Genomic DNA, 18817 nt, shown 5'->3' on the forward strand with positions numbered 1-18817 from the left:
TAAAAAAAAATTTGCATCTTCTGACCACCCTAATTGTGAAGAATTAGGGACTGATCTGGGGGATTTACAGGATGTGAGGTCATTAGCGGATTTGTTGGAGGAAGATGAAAGAGATAGAGGCCAGGGGCCATTTACCATGCTTAGGCCAGTCTCTTCCAAAATGGCCCACATTAATGAAAATACCCCCATTGACTCATTTTTAAAAGTGGTCACTGACCAGTTGACTAAACTGGAGGAAAAGATGGGGGGTTATAACAATCTGACCCCCGCGGAAACAGAAGCGCTTAGAGCTTTGAAACATGACCCCTCTATCATTATCAAGCCCTCTGTTAAAGGGGAAAACAGTGTAAATATTGATGAAAAAGATTATGTCAACATGTGCCATACCATCTTGAATGATAGGCAATGGTATCAGGTCATCTCCTCCAACCCACTGCATGAACACCGCAAACTACTTCAGGACATACTCAGCAAGGCACTAAGTGAAGACCTCATTAGCCAGACTGAATATGTATTTCTATTACCATCACATCCCAAAACAGCTTGCTTTTACAGCTTACCAAGGTGCACAAATTGATAAGTCCCCTAAAGGGGAGACCCATTGTGGCAGGCACTGATAGTCTCACACACAATGTGGGCATCTATGTTGATGTTATTTTGCACCCATTTGTAGTTTCATTACCATCGTATGTGCGCAATTCCATGGATATCCTAAAAAAAACTTGATGGTGTGTACATGGACGTAGAGGCCCTATACAGTAGCATCCCCCACCATACGGGATGTGAGAAGGTAAGTGATTTCCTCAATGAAAGATGTAGACAACTCCATTCACACAATCAGTTTGTCTTATCCCTGCTCAAATTCATATTGGAGCATAATGTGTTCATGTTTGATCGTCGTCTCTTCCACCAGCTCAGGGGTGTGGCCATGGGGAGCCCATGTGGCTCCACGTTTGAAAACCTGTGCCTGGGCTAGTGGGAAAGAGACATTGTTTTTGGTGAGGACATGAACAAATGGTCGGACCTTATTGACTCTAACAGATCTCCTGGCACGCTGACTGGGTACCTCCATTGATGAATGCTCCTAGTGCTTCCCAAGGGCTCCAAGCACTCCATTTGACACCGTAAGCACTGCCTACCCCACAAACTGCCGCAGCTTGGTTGGGGTCTCGACGTCTTGTACCCACCCTGGACCTACGACAAGGCTTCCAGGTTCCAGTGGGTGAACCTCTCTTCCTTCAGAGAGCGATGCAGGAACAAGCTCTTAAAGGAGCTCAGGGATTATAGCCAGAGGAATATACAGCATATAGCATTCCCCAGTGTAGATGCAGCCTTTTACCCACACACATGAGACGAGGCTCTATGTTGAGGGTAAAACAGGAACTCTTTAATGGGGCTACATGACAGCCATTTTTGCAGGTCTTTCAGCAAGGGAAACTCCCCTGGAGACCTTGTGTAAGACTGAGACAGTTTTTACATTAGCCAATCACATGCATTTACAGTATGGAAACACTCCCAGCAATTGTAACCCCCCCCCCACCCCCGCCTGTGATACAATTAACAATGGGCTCTGCATGTGATACAATAAACAAACACAATGGTCTCTGCCTGTGATACAATTACCAAACACAATGGGCTCTGCCTGTGATACAATTACCAAACACAATGGGCTAACTTAATCACTCACAGGCAGAAAACATACATTTTTCCCCAAAACACAGAAAACACCCCAAAGCCCCACATATCCCCATAAATTATACATCCCTGGATAGCTCTGATCTGGGCGAACAACATATCCAGAAATCGCCCAGATCCAATCAAAAGTTCCCGAATTCAATGGAAATCACATCTGACCGACCATAAGCATGGTTCTCCTGCCCAAATCAGTTCCACAGATTTAGGCTGTGCGGCTGGTCTACCTTCTCCTTCAAAGTTTTAGTATATGGGACATAATCCTGAGGCAAAAGGCTGGCAAACAGGCCCCTCTAAAACCCTGTGGTGGGGTTATTTCTGCCACAAATCTCCCCCTTCCAGAGAAGACTAACCAGGTACCTGACCTCACGCCGGTCGATACCTGAGTTTGTCTGGCAGCCCACCCACCCACAACCAAATACTGGACCTGTTGAATTTGGTAGCCTGTCTCTGTCCAGTGATTCTACCAAGGTTGTGTTGGTAACTGGTACTCCCGGTCTCTGTGTTTCTCTCTGGCTGAGAGTGGAGGTTGCTTTGTGGGCAGAGATCAGCAGTATTCTGCCCTGGTGAGAGCGCTTCAGCTGGGCAAACTGGTGTGAAGTCCTGCCCTGTAAGAAAGGGACAGGTAGGGCAGAGGCCAGCGGCACTCTGTCCGGATGCCAGCGGTTCTGCTAGGGTAGCCTGTGGGGAATCAGGCTCTGGTCAAGAGGATAGGGGAGCGCAGAGGCCAACTGCACTCTGCCTAGATGCCAGCTCTTCCGCTGGGATGTGGTCAGGGAATCCTACCCCCAGGACCTGGTTGCGGATCTGCTGTGGAGAGGAGGGATCACTTACCTCCTCCTCCTGGCATTCCTGCTGGGTTGGTTGGGGATCTGTACCAGCCGTCCAGCATCCCTGTAGGTCTGGTGCAGAGACGACGGTCCCATCTGCACCATCAGAGATAGGAGTGCTGTCCCCTGTGGTTGTTTCCTCTCCCTGCAAGGTACACTGCCGCTGGGGAAGGGAGATGATGCTCTCCTCTCCCTCAAAGGTACACTGATACTGGGGAAGGGAGACAATGCTCTCCTCACCCTGCAACATACACTGCCACTGGGGAAGGGAGATGATGCTCTCCTCTCCTCTCCCTGCAATGTACACTGCCGCTGGGGAAGAGAGACGATGCTATGTTCTCCCTGCAAGGTACACTGCTGCTGGTGAAGGGAGATGATGCTCTCCTCTCCCTGCAAGGTACACTGCCGCTGGGGAAGGGAGACAATGCTCTCCTCTCCCTGCAAAACATACTGCCGCTGGGGAACAGGACCGACTGTCCCTAATCCCCGAAACTCCACTGCTGTTGGGGATCTGGGCCGACTGCCCAGCATCTCTGTAGGGCTGGTTAAGAGACCTCGGTCCCTTCTCCACCTGCCATATGGAGTTCCCCCCAGAACCCGTCTATCAGGTCCCCTACCTCAGTAGCTGGTAGTGAAGTAGTGGGTACCTCAGTCGGTACCTCAGTCGGGTCTTCTCCTCCGCAGGCCTTTAAGTCTGGAACTGCAACCCAACTCTCCTGCAGGGTATTATCAATTACGTGGAGCAGATGTTGGTAGTCCTGCTCCAGCCCCCACTCCAGCGTCGTAGATGTCATAAAATTGGGTCTTCGTAGTGCTCCCAAACTCTGGTTCTGTGAAAGCCTCCCACAACAGGCCAGGGCCATCGTAATCATACGCCTCCGGGTTGTCGTGCTCCGCTGTCCAGAATGTATGCCGCTGTACGCCTTACAGGATCCCATACCAGACGCCTTTCTGGACAGTATCCCGATCGATCAGATCCTCCTACTCATTTCGGGACGCTGTTTGGTTACATACTGCTCTAGCCAGGGGCACTGTACGGGGACAAGCGTAAATCCACGAACGGTGTCCCTGAGCTGCTTCTCCTCACACTAGGATGCCATCCCACTGCTGCCACCACTGTAACGGATCTCCTGGCATCCCGACTGGGTACATCTGTTGATGGATGCTCCTAGTGCTTCCCAAGGGCTCCAAGCACTCCACTTGACACCATAATCACTGCTGACCATACAAACTGCCGCAGCTTGGTTGGGATCTCGCAGTCTTCTACCCACCCTGGACCTACGACAAGGATTCCAGGTTCCAGTGGGTGAACCTCTCTTCCTTCAGAGAGCGTAGCAGGAACAAGCTCTTAAAAGAGCTCAGTGATTATAGCTAGGGGAGTATACAGCGTATAGCATTACCCAGTGTAGATGCAGCCTTTTCCCTACACACATGAGATGAGGCTCTATGTTGAGGGCTACATGTCAGCCTTTTATGCAGGTCTTCCAGCAAGGGACACTCCCTTGGGTACCTTGTGTAAGACTGAGACAGTTTTTACATTAGCCAATCACATGCATTTACAGTATGGAAACACTCACAGCAATTGTAAACAACCCCCCCTCCTGCCTGTGATATAATAAACAAACACAATGGGCTCTGCCTGTGAAACAATTAACAAACACAATGGGTTCTGCCTGTGATACAATTACCAAACACAATGGGCTAACTTAATCACTCACAGACAGAAAACACACATTTTTCCCCAAAACACAGAAAACACCCCAAAGCTCCAGATATTCCCATAAATTATACATCCCTGGATATCTTTTATCTGGGTGAACAACATATCCAGAAATCACTCAGATCTGAGCAGGGGATACCGAATTCCATGGAAGTCACATTTGACCGACTACAAGCATGGCTGTCCTGCCCAAAACAGTTCCACTGATTTAGGCTGTGTGTCCGGTCTACCTTCTCCTTCAAAGTTTTAGTATATGGTCCATATTCCTGAGGCAAAAGGCTGGCAAACAGGCCCCTCCAAAACCCAGTGGTGAGGTTATTTCCGCCACATTGACCTTTGGGTCCGATATATCGACGATATATATTGATTTTTTTGGAGAGGATCTAAGGAAGAGTTTGCTAATTTCATAGGGGCTCTGAACAAGAATGATCTAGGCCTCTTTTTCACTTATGAAATACACAAGACCACGATTATGTTTCTGCACTTACATATCATCAAGGAACCGGATGGTCACGTGGTGACAGATTTATTCCGCATACGCACCTCTACTAACAATCTATTGAGATGAGATAGCTGGCACCCATTACCACTTAAACGCGGTATTCCAAAAGGGCCAATTTTTGCGGATTCGATGCAGCTGTTCGACCATCTCAGACTTTCAAAGGGCTGCTAAAGATCAAACAGGTTCCAACGGTGGAGATACCCACAACAGATACTTAAGTCCGCTTACCAACATGCACTGGGCAGTAACAGGGAATCACTTTTACATCCCAGATCTAGGGAAGAAGCGGAAATCCCTACTCGCATTGTTGGCACGTTTGACACTGCTCATCGGGAAGTGCGACACATACTGGAACAGCACTGGGGCATCTTGCAGGCAGACCCTGACCTTGGACATCTTGTTGGGTCCATTCTGTCTATTACATTTAGACGGGGTCATAATCTCTGCGATCTTCTGGTACACAGCCTTTATTTTTTCATAGTTAACAATTTTTATTGTTTTGTCGAGAAATTAAATTGTAAATAGCCATGCAAAGCATAGTATCAAGTAATAATATCTAGTTAATAATTACATATACAGGCAATAGATACATATCATAATCTGTGTGGGCCAAATATCATAGGCCAGGAGGCTTGTGTAGACAATAACATAACAGTATCAACTGTTACAACAGTTAGACATGGGTTTATCCGGAATAATTACTGTGACAGGTGTACGACTTGTGGTAATGTACATTTCTTGTAGCTTAGGAGAGGTAGAATGGAGTATAAAAGGGGGTCATGGAAAGTCCCTGTAACTTTTCCAGGGTGACCATATTTTGAGGAAGGTAGACATTGTCCTCAATTCCCAGTGGGAGATTTCTTCAAATCTGTATATCTGATCAACCTTATTTACCCAATGGTCTATTTTTGGGGTTTCAGGGGAGAGCCAGTGCGAGAGTAAAAGCAATCTGGCCGCTACCAATAGTAAGGAAAAAAGAGAAGCCTTATGTACGTTTGTTCCTCCCACCCCAAGAGTAACAAGACCAGCTCAGGGGTGAATGGAAGGGAGGTTTTGCAGATTTGATTACTGAGTTTAACTATTTCAGACCACCAAGCTTTGATAGGTTCACAAGACCACCAGATATGGAAGTACGTCCCCTTTTACTTGAGGCATCTCCAACAAACGTCTGGAGACCCTAGTTTGTAAAGGCAGGTCTTGTCAGGGGTTCTGTACCAGCGTAGGAGAATTTTATTACTGTTTTCTTGGATGTGAATGCATCTAGAAATCTTGTGTGGTGCTAACAGGATTTCTGCAGTTTCGGAAGCCGAAAAGGTCTTCTCTAAATCTCTCTCCCAAAGGCCTAATGCAGTTGGCTTTGGACACGGGGGGGATGTTTTAAGAGATCTATATATTGTTGAAATTGCTTTGGGAGGGGGCAGCAGGTGACTTATTAGCCTCTCAAACCAGCTAACGTTTCCCGGGGGGGGGGGGGGAGTATTTTTTATGAGAGGTAGTATTTTCGATCTAAGAAAACAAGTAGGTGTATAGTTTTGGGAGGATAGTCCCAGCTTCTTGTGAAGCTCAGTTTCAGTAAACAGCCTTCTGGGTCTAAAATGTTGGATAGGGGAGCTTGGAGTACCTTAAGGAAGTGGGGCAACTTTCTCTTAATTCTTTAGGAGCAAGGGCTAAAACATCCTTAACAAGTAAAAGAGGAGAGGGGAGCGTCAAAGCCCCGCTACTCGCCGAGAACCACCTCCTGACCTTTAATGTATTACGGATCATAGAGTTGGGTATCAGGCTGGGTGCTGGAGGTGGTCTGTCAGCCAGCAGGAGGGCTCGGGCAGGGGTGTTGAGAAAAGTATTCTCCAAAAGAATCCATGTTTTATGGGGGGGTTCTAATCCAATCGACTGCCCTGGAGAGTTGGATGGCCTTCATGTAGATTTCAGGATCCGGTAAACCAATACCTCCATGGGCTCTAGGCTTAGTGAGTGTGTCAAATGAAATACGTGGACTTTTCCCCTGCCATATATAATTGAGAATCTTCTTATTCAAGGTGACAAAATAGGTTTTGGGGATCTCGATAGGGAGTACTTGCATCGGGTATGTTAATCTAGGGATTACCAGAGACATAAGGATGTTCTTCCTTCCGAACCAGGACAGGTAAGGGAGGTCCAAAGAGTCCAGCTGGGCAGCCATTGAAAGAAAAACGGGTTTATAGTTTATGTTAAATAAGTCAGATGGGCGGGGAGTAAGCTTCACCCCTAGGTATGTTAGTTGCTGGGTGTGCCAGTTAAATGGAGAGTTCCTTTGGAGGGATGAAAGAACAGAGGATGAGAGGCCTACGTGAAGGACCTGGGATTTGTTTGGGTTCACTTTAAAGTTAGATAGAGAGCCAAAATGGTTAAGGATCGAGAGGATGGTGTTCATGGCTTTACAGGGGTTAGTTGTAATAATCAGTAGATCATCTGCGAAAGCTGCAAGTTTAAACTCACAACCTTCCACTGCTAGGCCTTTGATTTTATTTTCTTGTCTGAGAGCTTGTAGGAGAGTCTCCATCACTAGGACAAAGAGGAGGGGGGAGAGTGGGCATCCCTGTCTCGTTCCATTCCTGATTGGGAATGGAGAGGATAAGATTCCATTGACCGACACGGACGCCGAAGAATGGGTGTACATAGATAACACTGCATTAATATAGGGATCAGGGATCAGTGATGAGCGGCAGGGGTCATATTCGAATTTGCGATATTTCGCGAATATTTCATAGAATATTCGTCGAATATTCGCAAATTCGAATATTCGTTATATTCTATGATTTTTTTTACAAAAAAATCGGAAAGGTAATGATCATGTAATATGCGAATTTTCGTATTCGAATTTTCGAATTTTGAAATTTTAAAATTTTTATTGCAAATTTTTAAACTTTTAGACAAAGAATATTATAGCACTATATTAGCTAAATTGCTCTATACTCGTTTTTTTTTTGAATATTCGCTATATTGCTATAACTTCGTTTTTTCTAATATTTGTAATATTCTAAAACAAGAAAATATAGCAATATAGCGAATATTCGAAAAAAAAAAGAATATAGAGCAATTTAGCTAATATAGTGCTATATTCTTCTTTGTCAGAATAGTTGTAATTTTTTTCTCATCTGAAGTTCAGATTGGAAAAAAAATTACAACTATTAAAAAAAAGATTATAGCACTATATTAGCTAAATTTCGCTATATTCGTTTTTTTTTCCGAATATTCGCTATATTGCTATAACTTAGTTTTTTTGAATATTCGTAATATTCGAAAACAAGAATATATAGAAAAATAGCGAATATTCGAAAAAAACTAATATAGAGCAATTTAGCAAAAATAGTGCTATAATCTTCTTTGTCTAATAGTTGTAATTTTTTTCTCATCTGAAGTTCAGATTGGAAAAAAATTACAACTATAAAAAAAAAGATTATAGCACTATATTAGCTAAATTGCTCTATATTAGTTTTTTTTCGAATATTCGCTATATTGATAAAACAAGAATATATAGCAATATAGCGAATATAAAAAAAAAAAAGAATATAGCAAAATTCGCAAACAACACTACTCCTAAAGTCAAGTGTCAAGTATATTGCAGCCTTCTTATTGGCCCACAAGCTAGAAGCAGGGAGGGATCATGTGTACTGATTAAAAAAAATAATCTAATATAAAAAAAAAATCAAATATTCGAAATTACGAATATATATCACTATATTCGAAATATTCGCGAATTTTCGAAGTACCTATATTCACGATAAAAATTTGAAATTTGAATATTCGTGATCAACACTATCAGGGATCATAAATTTGGACAAGGTCAGTTTGATGTAGGACCAGTCTACCCTGTCGAATGCTTTTTCAGCGTCCGTGCCGATCAAGACTAATGGAATGGATTTGTGGGTAGCATAGTACAGGGCATTTAAGACTTTTGTGGTGTTGTCTTTCCCTTCATGGCCCCTGACAAAGCCTACCTGGTCAGGGTGAATCAGGTTGGATAGCAGAACCTGTAGTCTAGTGGCGAGCATCTTGGCTAGCAGTTTAAGATCTACATTAAGCAGTGAGATGGGGCGGTAATTGGGACACATAGATGGGTCTTTGCCCTCCTTGGGGATGATTGTGATAGTAGCTCTGGTCATATCAGTGGATATGGGGTTGTTCGCCATAGAGAGGTTACATATGGGAAGAAGGAAGGGGAGTAGGGAATTTCTAAAAGCCGAATAGTATGATATAGGAGGGCCGTCAGGGCCTGGGCATTTACCCTTGGGGGGTAGAATTGACAGCCAATGTCAGTTCGGTGATTGTAAATGGTTTTGTTAGTGAGTCACGTTGGGATATTGTAAGGGTTGGGAGCCTTAGGGATTCTAGGAATGAGTTGATATTGGCCTCTCTTACCTGGGAGGGATCTGAGGGTCTAGGGGTAGGGAAATTGTACAGTGACTCATAGTAAGGCCTCTTTCACATGGGCGTTGCGGGAAAATGTGCGGGTGCGTTGCGGGAACACCCGCGATTTTTCCGCGCGAGTGCAAAACATTGTAATGCGTTTTGCACTCGCGTGAGAAAAATCGCGCGTGTTTGGTACCCAAACCCGAACTTCTTCACAGAAGTTCGGGCTTGGGATCGGTGTTCTGTAAATAGTATTATTTTCCCTTATAACATGGTTATAAGGGAAAATAATAGCATTCTGAATACAGAATGCATAGTAAAACAGCGCTAAAGGGGTTAAAAAAAATAATAATAATAATTTAACTCACCTTAATCCACTTGCTCGCGTAGCCGGCATCTCCGTCTGTCTCTTTTACTGTATAGGACCTGTGGTGAGCATTAACTATAGTTCAAGGACCTGGGATGACGTCACTCCGGTCATCACATGGTACGTCACATGATCTTTTACCATGGTGAATCACCATGGTAAAAGATCACGTGACGTACCATGTGATGACCGGAGTGACGTCATCCCAGGTCCTTGAACTATAGTTAATGCTCACCACAGGTCCTATACAGTAAAAGAGACAGACGGAGATGCCGGTTACGTGAGCAAGTGGATTAAGGTGAGTTAAATGATTTTTTATTTTTTTTTAACCCCTCCAGCGCTGTTTTACTATGCATTCTGTATTCAGAATGCTATTATTTTCCCTTATAACCATGTTATAAGGGAAAATAATAATGATCGGGTCTCCATCCCGATCGTCTCCTAGCAACCGTGCGTGAAAATCGCACAGCATCCGCACTTGCTTGCGGATGCTTGCGATTTTCACGCAACCCCATTCATTTCTATGGGGCCTGCGTTACGTGAAAAACGCACAAAGAGGAGCATGCTGCGATTTTCACGCAACGCAAAGTGATGCGTGAAAATCACCGCTCGTGTGCACAGCCCCATAGAAATGAATGGGTCGGTATTCAGTGCGGGTGCAATGCGTTCACCTCCCGCATCGCATCCGCGCGGAATACTCGCTCGTGTGAAAGGGGCCTAAAGCTTGAATTGCTCAGCAATTTCTTCAGCTTTAAATAAAAGATCTCCCTGGGGGGATTTGATGTTCTGGACGTAGCGGGATCCTCTTCTCTGTTTGATTCTCTGCATCATAAATTTTGATGTTTTATTACCATACGCAAAGAATTTTTGTTGGGCAGACAGAAAATACTTTGCCGAACGTTCATTTAGAAGGTTCTTCAATTCTGTTCTGATAGAAGAGAGTTCTGTCAGCTGACAAGCAAGTAATGATTGCTTATGAGCTTTTTCCAGAACATGTATTTTTGACAACAGAGTTGTGTATTTTTTTTCAGATTCCTTTTTAAGGAAAGAGCAGAGGCCAATTAATCTACCTCTAATATAGGCTTTGTGGGCGTCCCATAAAATCTGGGGGGATATGTCTGGGGTGTGATTGGTGGAGAAGAACTCATCTAGAAAGGAGGAGATTTGGGATTTGTGGTTAGGGTTGCCCAGCAAGGACTCATTGAACCTCCAATTAATGTTCTTACCCGACCCGGGAGCAGGACGAAGATCGCAGTACACTGGAGAGTGATCCGAGAGAGTAATATCACCAATCTTGGCTGAGGAGCAGGATTGTAGATGTTCTCTTGAGACAAAGATGTAATCTATCCTGCTATATGAATTATTAGCTGAGGAATAAAAAGAATAGTCTCGTGAGTTAGGATTAAGACAGTGCCAAGTATCTAGCACTCCCAAATTAAAAAGTTTGGTTTGTATTAATGTGAGGGCTTTTGTGGAGTTAGAAGAATTTTTGGAGGAGGTGTCTATAAGGGGTGGAGGGCCAAGTTGAAGTCACCTGATATAATCAATATCCCTTCTCTATGGGCTTCTATAAGTAAGAAGAGGGAGGAGAGACAGGTAACTTGGTCCTTGTTTGGGGCATATATATTGACCAGTGTGAACAAGGTCTGCCCTATTAGGCCCTTCAGGAGAAGGAATCTGCCTTCAGGGTCTTGAATGTGGGATTTATATTGGAAGGCTAGCCCTTTATGAAATCCAATACTAACCCCCCTCGAGGCGGCACCCTCGCCCCACAATGGTACCAACAAGGGAATTTGGAGAAGAAGAGATTTGGATAGTTGCCATGTTTAAAATGGGATTCCTGTTAGAAAACTATCGAACATCTCTCCCTATTTAGAAGTGAGAGAATTTGGCATCTCTATGATGGTGACCTCAGCCCTTTAACATAATATGAGACTATTCTAAGGTCGTTCATGATGTGTGGCGAGGGGTGGAAAAGTAAATGCAAAGGCTTGACTGGCCATGATGGTATAATCGGTTGGCAAGAGGGGGAGGAGGTTTTCGCCCCAAGGAGAGGAAGGACCCAGCAACCAATCAGGAGTGTGGTACCTCGGTCTGCTTCCAGACCACCCATGTCTGAGAACCAAAGTAAAAATATAATAAGCAATAACACTTAACATAATAGATAGGAGCGCGTGCTGATCATATTGCAAAGAGCAGCACAACTCCCGGTGGGGTTTAAACATTGTATAAAACATTGCAATAATATATTTTAAGAGCAAGGGAGGTATGAGGTAAGAGCAGCAGGTAAGGTAAGAAGATAAGAAGTAGAAGGAGTAAAAGGAGTAGAAGGGGGGGTTGTACCATAACATGGTGTATCACCCTTTTTTAAGGTGGGGATCCAGGTTAGGATCAAAGGGAGATTATCTGAAGTGTGAGAAAAATGGAGGAGTGACAGGCGGAGGAGTAAGAGAAGGTAGCAAATGGGTTTGGGTTGATATGGCCCTGACAAAGGGGCATTAAATCAGTAGGGAGGAGATCGTCTTATTCCCCCATTGTGAGCTTTCTGGGAGTTGATTTAGAGTTTCCTCTTCTGCCCCTTTGGGGTTTAGGGGTCTGCTGTTTTTCCCAGACCTCAAGGTGTGGGAGAGTAGGCAAATTATCCAGGTCCTGGACTGGGTCCCAGTTCTGTATTTCTAGCGGTTCCATCCCCAGGTGCTCAAAAACTTGATCCAAGTCCTGGAACGAGGAGATATTTATTCCGCGGCCTTCGTGCATAAAAGAAAGTCCAAACGGGAAGGAACATCTGTATAAGACATTATTTGATCTGAGCCAATCTGTTAACGGCTTCAGGGCCCTTCTCTTCCTTAGAGTTGACTGAGCCAGATCTTGGAAAATGAGGATGTCTTGACTGTCCCATTTTGCAGATTTTGCTTCTCTAGCTTTGGAGAGGACAGCCTCCTTTACAGGGAAGTGTAAAAATTTGCAAATTATATCCCTAGGAGGGGCTGTGGCGGATGGCTTGGGCTTGAAGGCCCTGTGGGCTCTTTCCAGGGGCACTTCATGTGCGGAGTCTGGGCCCAAGAGGGAAAGGCATATTTGAACAATGGTGTTAGGTATGTCACCAGGGGCAACCGATTCTGGGATGCCCCTGAAGCGCAGGTTGTTGCGCCTCCCTCTATTTTCTTGATCCTCCAAGGCATTGTAGAGGAAGTTCATATTGGATTGAATCGCATGGAGGTTATGTTTTACTGCAGTTTGGTGCTGTATGATGGTGGTTTGCGACTCCTCCAGCGATTCTACTCTGCACCCTATGTGACGGACGTCCTGCTTAATCGCTAAAAGATCGGAACTCAGAGGTTCCAAAGCGGATGCCAGGGAGGAGGTGAGGGCTTCTTTAAGGTATGTGCGGGAGATGGGCAGAGTGTCCACTTCAATCTCACCTCCATGAGCGGTGTCAGGAGTCTCCGGCTGCTTGTGGCTTGCGGTGCGCGGCGAGGTCGGCGCCATCTTGGACTCTCTCGCGACATAAGCAGAGGCCGCTTTCTTAATGAATTTATCAATTTCTCCCTCAGTGTTCGAGGTTCTGTGTTGGCTGGATGAGTCGCCAGCTTTAGAGCCTCCAATCTTCACCATTCTGGATCAATCAAGCTGAAAACCAAGCTATATGGGCGATTTAACTGACGGAGCTACTGATGCATGCATCCGGTCAGTTTAGGCGCTAGCTCCGCCCCATGGTACACAGCCTTTATGAATCCTCCATTTTCCCATACCCAGTTAGTGCATGGATTGACAGGCACTTTTAAGTGAGGGAACTGTATAGCGTGTGATTCTATTGGCATGGGTAATTTGTTCACGGGCATGTGGGATGAAGTATGTTGGCAAGACCAGTCCGTGAACTAAGATGGAGGGTAGGAGAACATTTAGGGGATATTAGAAATGAAAGAGCACATGGGGGAGGAGCTAGCGCCAGACGTGAATGACTGTGTGCGCCTGAGCTCCGTCTTTCAGATTTATCTTTACAGCAGCTCACTTTAGCTTTTCCGGCAAAGAAATTGTGAAAATAGGTCACCCAAAATCGGGTGATTCCTCCCAACACAAAAAGACCTCTGCAGCCAGCGGTGAGTTGGATAAATTCATCAAAAAAGCAGCGTCCATACACGCTGCTAAAGAAACCAAGATGGCGCTGGTCACACAGAATGAACCTGATGAGGCTGGAGCTGACGCTGCGGAGAGAGAAAGCGACTCTGAAGACACAGAAAGCCACCTGAACCTCCCGATATCGAGGAGATACTTGAAAAAAGGCCCTGACATGAGCCCTGGAACCACTGGTGAGAGAATTATCGTCCCTCCGTCAGGACATCAGGCATGTGGGTAGTAGGGTGGAAGACCTAGAGACAGCCCATACCGCCATGCTGGAGTTCCAATCCGCTGCTTCAAACAGCCTACACTCCATCCAAAGCCTTCTCAACTCAATGCACACTGCACTGGAGGATCAGGAAAACCGGAGTAGGAGGAATAACTTAAGATTCCGCAGCCTCTCAGAACCCATTTTAACCTCCGAAATCCCTGATACAATTCTTGCCTTATGTGAGATGCCACTGAGCCCAGAACACCCGACTCCAGTCAAAGAAAGAGCCCATGGAGCCCTACATCCAAAGCCCGAGCCGACAGAGCCTCCCAGAGATATAATATGCCGCTTCTTAAACTTCCAAGATAAAGAAGCAATATTGGAATGCTCCAGGAAGACAAAAGAAGTGATGTTTAGAGATGAAAGAATCTTCATCTTTAAAGATTTGGCACCCATCACCCTTAAAAAGCGTAAAGCCCTCAAGCCCCTAACGGAGTGGCTCATAAACCACAAAGTCCTGTACCGCTGGGTTTTCCCATTTGGTCTCTCATTCCTTTTCAAGGGGATTCGGATCACCCTACGTAATCACGCCGACCTCGAGCAAGCTTTTCCACACCTAGAGATTCCCAGTATGGAAATCGAGAACTGGGACTTTATTCAAGACGTCACCTCCCTTCTAGACGTTTCCAAGCCTAACCCATTTGAGCCTAGACGAACCCCGAAAGCCCAACATCAGAAGAAGAAGGGCAACTCCTTAGCACCAAGACGTCTCTCCACGGACACTTTCTGAGAATTCTCCTCCACTTGCACCCGCCAACCTGCTGAAGCTATCCCCATGAAGAGGGAAAAGTTATGGATCCATACTCTGGTCCCCTGAGTATTCTCCTTCAAGGACTTTAGTTCTCTCCCCCCACCCCTTTCCCAGTTGTCCCCCCCTTCCTTCTCAGGGATATTCTTACGTGTGTGCACAGGGGAGGAGTGGTTTAAGGTTCATCTTACCTTTTGTGCCAGTTCTTGACCTAGTAGCACCTGACTACTCCTTCTGATGCACACTCATCCTTTTAGAATGCCGGAAGTTCCAGAGTTGGGAGCAGGCTATGTTGGTCTGTCCCTTTACTTTTGATCTTTTGCTGTTTACACATTACAGTAAAGATACAATAGTTTTAGGGTTTATTGCCCAATTTTCCCCCCATTGATGAGGTTGAGGTTATTCTGCTTACATTATTTGTTTTTTCACTTTAGTTACAATGTTCATTGTGAAATCACGTCACCAACATGTCTTCTGAGGCGGGCATTGGATCGCGGTGAAGTCCTAAGGTCAGATCTACCCATAATACTGAAGGTGGTTTATGTTATTCAAAATGCAGAGGTTTTCTCTTCACACACATTTTTCATAGCTGGCTCGACCTCTCCTGGTGTCCCAGATGGCTGACATACGTATTGTCTCTTATAATGTAAGAGGTTTTAACTCCCCTTCTAAAAAAAGACAGGTGTTTGGGATGTTGAGGGGAGACAGAGCCACAGTGGTGTTTCTGCAGGAAACACACCTGAAAAAAAACCATTATCCTAATCTCACATACTCATATTTTTCACAATGGTATCAAATTAGAACTGTTTGGGCCCATGGATCAACGCTATGTTTGGAGGAGGAAGAACAAGGCCTATGAAGAAAAGAACACCTTGCCTAGGGGGGGGGCGTGGCCTGAGCATGCAGCAGTGAACACGCACGTTAAAGAGCTCCCGGACCCTTGGCCCTTATAACAGAGATATTTGGCAACGATTTTGATGCTACTGGCCTAAAAAACATGGTCAGACGTTCGGGCCGCCATGGGTCAACTTTTATGTCCTCGGATCCTAATATTGCGAGATATTTTACGGACACTCCCGCGCCAGTCCCCACCAAGATGGCGCCGATGGAGGAAGGAGCCGCGCTGCAGACCGCTCCCTCGCTGCCGGGAGATGGCGGTTCCTTGCTGATATAAGCGGACCCCCCGCCACCGCTCTTACCGTCCTCAGACTGGCCAGCTGTATCTTCCACGCCCGTGAATCATAGATACGGGCCGGGCAGGAAATCATACGTCCAAGCAGCCTCATGGCCTAAGATGGCGGCGGATGATCCAAGAGAGATGGAGGCGCCTGAAATGCCGGTAGGCTCACCGGGACCTATCCCACAAGCTCCACAGCAGAGGGTCCACTTACCTCTTGCCGTGTCTGGGGACGATCCACACATGCCGCCTCCTGCGTCTGCTACCGGACTTAAGGACTCTGGCGGGACAACCGTTCTGACTCTGGTGAGTGCGACATGCCGTGAATCCCCATCTAGGCTACCAGCAAACGCCTTACCAGCCCAAAAGCACCCTCTCGGTCACCTACGAATTCCTGTCCCACAGTCGGGGGAACCCACTACCACGCAAGGGCCCCTGATACATGCTCCTGATTTGCAGGCCCCGAGTGGTGCGCAGGCAGTGTTTAGAGGTGGCCGGCCTGCCCAGGCTCACTCGCCTGACCCCCCCTCTACTCCAGCTATATTCCACCCGTCAACTGCCTCTGATTCATCGGGGGAATCATCATCTGCCTCATCTTCTCAAGGCAAACCTGCTAAACGTCCCAAGCTGAAGGACATTTGGTCATTGCTGAGTGCACTCCCAACTAAGGCAGACCTTGAGGTGATCATACAGAGGGTCAAGGCCAAACATTATCAGGCTATTGCTGAGGTCAAGGCGGACTTAACATCTATCTCCACCAAAGTGACTTCGCAGGCCCAAATTTCATCGGAACTACATACCCGCCTATCTAATGTAGAAAAGATGGTCTCATCACAACAGGTTTTAAACCAAGACCTATTGCTACAGATGGATGACTAAGAAAACAGAGGCAGGCGTAACAACATTAAAATCCGTGGGATCCCGGAGGAGGTCCCGTCTGCCGATTTGAGGAAGGTGGTGTCTGCGGTATTTAACTCGCTTCTTGACAAACCGGAGGAATCTGTTATTGAACTTGACAGGGTTCATAGGGTTTTGTGCCCTAGACGTTCAGAGAACTCCGCTCCTCGTGACGTTCTATGCAGAGTTCACTTTTTTAGGGAAAAAAAAGACCTTTTGCAACAGGCCTGGAGACAGGGTCCTATCCCTTTCAGAGGATGCCAGATACAACTTCTACCTGACGTGTCAAGGAGAACTCTGTTTATGAGACGTACGCTCAAACCCCTTCTGCAGATTGTCATAAATGCTGGGGCCACGTACCGCTGGGGCCACCCTTTTCACCTAATCATCCGCAAGAATGGTGTTTCGTTTGCTCTACACTCCCCAGACCAAGGCGGATGAGCTTAGTCAGTTCCTGGACTGCCCTTCCATCTCCCTACCGGACTGGCTAGATGTTCCAGTTCTCTCAACCCCAATGGGGGGGCCTCCCTCACGTCTATCTGATGGTCTCCGTCAAGACCGTCCTTCAGTCCCACAATCACCTGGATAGAGGACTTCTTGGTTCAAATAGCTCTAGTTTATAGGGGCTGATTATAACCCCTGCTCTTCGACCACAATACCTAATGTTGTGCCAGTGTGGGGGGTGGTGCGGGGAACAGGATGCTGCCTAGATTTTTTTATTTATTTTTTGCCATTTGTACCCTGTAATTCAGGGGCGGCGGCCTGCTCCTTGTACCCCCTCCCTTACTCGGTATTGTTGTTGCTTTAATTACTGGGCCGGGGGAAAGGGCAGCTTCTCTGAGTGCTCTTCTTCACCCCCCACTAGGTCCATGAGTCTTGGTTGGCTCCTTTTCTGGGCTACCCAAGAGTCGCATAGTGCATTGCTTTCTCCACTGGTTGATTTGTTTAATTTGGAATCTCATCTGAACCGGAATAGCTGTTTCTGATACTTCGCCCTACAGGCGTGTTTGTATTTGTTTGTCTACCCTATAGTGGTGTTTACCCATCCTTGTTTTTGTCCCCTCCTCTCTCCCTCCCCTCATACATCCCCCCACCCCTGCTTTCTGTTTTTTACAGATCCGGACCATGTCAGAGATCACTTTTTCATCCATTAACGCCAACGGGCTGAACACCCCTGAGAAGCGTTCCTCCATTCTCCGGCTCCTATGGTGTAAAAAGGTACAGATCGCCTTCATTCAGGAGACTCACTTCCGTAGGGATACTATGCCGAAATTTAGCTCCCCCCGTTATCCTGACGCTTATCATAGCTGCTATAGTGATTCTAAATCGAGAGGTGTGAGTATCCTCATTGCTAGATCCGCCCCCTGGGAGTTTCTAGACTCTAGCGCTGATGATACTGGCAGATATTTGTTTGCTAAGGGTAAAATAGGGGGCCAGTTGTACACCCTGGCCAATGTGTATTTGCCCAACACGAAGCAATTGAGCGCCCTTACGGGAATCCTATCCAAATTGGATAGCTTTGCTGAGGGCACGCTTCTGGTTGGGGGGGATCTTAATGTGGCCCTGGACCCATTGGTGGATGTCTCCAAGGGCTCCTCTCACCTACCTTATTCTTACACTTGACGTATCAGGAGCCTCCTTCATTCTCATCAGTTGGTGGATGTGTGGCGAGTGATTAACCCTGAGGTCAAGGACTTCATATTTTATTCCAATCCTAGAGATGTATACTCCAGATTGGACTATTTTTTGCTTAGACACTCGGCAGTACCCCTCATTGCCTCTTCCTCTATTGACCCAATTACCTTTTCGGATCACCCCATGCTGCATGTCTCTCTGAAATCCCCTCTGCCTTTGCCCTGGTCCTGGAGATGGCGTCTTAATGAGTCCTTACTTCAGGATCTGGAAGTGGCGCAGGGTATTGACTCGGCCCTTTCGCACTACTTTGAGGAAAACCTAGTAGACGATGCCTCCCCCCTCATGGTGTGGGCTGCGCATAAGTGCGTGATTAGAGGGGAGTTCATCAGACATGGGGCACGGCGTAAACAGGAGAGGGCTTTGGAAATTTCCCAGATTTTGAAGGACATTTCCGATCTGGAACAGATCCA

Source organism: Bufo bufo, chromosome 1 (genome assembly GCF_905171765.1).
Source record: "Bufo bufo chromosome 1, aBufBuf1.1, whole genome shotgun sequence".
Classification (NCBI taxonomy): Eukaryota; Metazoa; Chordata; class Amphibia; order Anura; family Bufonidae; genus Bufo; species Bufo bufo.